The following is a 1,279-nucleotide window of genomic DNA, read 5'->3' as shown; positions in this document are numbered from 1 at the left end:
CTCTAGAACTGGAGTTTTGGATGGCTGTGAGCTGTCACGTGGGTGCTAAGAACTGAATCTGGGTCCTCTGGAAGAGCAGCTAGTGCTTATAACCACCAGGCCACCTCCGAGCCCCCTAAGTAGTGTCTTAAATGTCATCTGTTTATAATTAGACTGTGTTTAAGGGTTTTAACAGATTGGAACTTTTTCTCAAAGTTAATTGAAGATACCCTAATATACTCTGGGTTTTCCCTACCTTTTTTTTTTTTTTTTTTTTTGGTTTTTCGAGACAGGGTTTCTCTGTGTAGTCCTGGCTGTCCTGGAACTCACTCTGTAGACCAGGCTAGCCTCGAACTCAGAAATCCGCCTGCCTCTGCCTCCCAAGTGCTGGGATTAAAGGCGTGCGCCACCACTGCCCGGCTTCCTTACCTTCTCTTTTCCACAAACTTTCATTCCTATTTCATGTGGGTTTATCTAGGAATTATGGGCCCATTCAAGAATACACATTTATGGGGCTGGAGAGATAGCTTAGTGGTTAACTGACTGCTCTTCCATAGATCCTAAGTTCAACTCCCAGCAACCACATGGTGGCTTCTGACCATTAGATCACCATCCAGGTGCTCTGATGCCTTCTTCTGTCATACAGGTGTACATGCAGATAGATATACTCATATACATACAAGTAAATAAATCTTGAAAAAATACATTTATTTTTTATACATTTTATATACATTTTAATACATTTTTAAATTTTTTTATACATTGCAGAAATTTATTGTTTCTGCAATGAGTGCAAAACTATCAAACTAGTGGCTTAGATGGAATGCACAGGTACATGCTTCTACCTCAATCTTCTTCAAATCTAGCATTCTCACTTTCCTTAAACAAAACGCTATTACAGAAGACTGCGTCTGTCACTTTGTTTAAAATGAAAATTCAAACTCCACAGAAGCTCAGGCTGACCTTTGAACAGGAGATCCTCCTGCCTCGGTCTCCCCGAGTACATACATTACCGATTCAGATTGTGGGGCAGGCAAGCGGATCTCAGAGTTCGAGGTCAGTCTGGTTTTATTCTAAAGCTAGTTTCGGGACAGCCAAGGCTACAGAAACAAAACAAACAAAAAATAAAAAACCCCCAAACCAAACGCACACGGAAAAAAAGAAAAGAAAAAAAAATTGTACGGAAGAAAAAAAATCTCTGGGAAAAGAGGGACAAGAAACGGAGCGCACACGCGGGGCAGCTTTGGAGGCTACCGGAGACCACCGCCCATTGCTTTCGTCACAATCGGCCGCCGCGCCC

Source organism: Arvicanthis niloticus, chromosome 14 (assembly GCF_011762505.2).
Source record: "Arvicanthis niloticus isolate mArvNil1 chromosome 14, mArvNil1.pat.X, whole genome shotgun sequence".
In the NCBI taxonomy this organism is placed as follows: domain Eukaryota; kingdom Metazoa; phylum Chordata; class Mammalia; order Rodentia; family Muridae; genus Arvicanthis; species Arvicanthis niloticus.
This window is presented reverse-complemented; position numbering follows the sequence as displayed.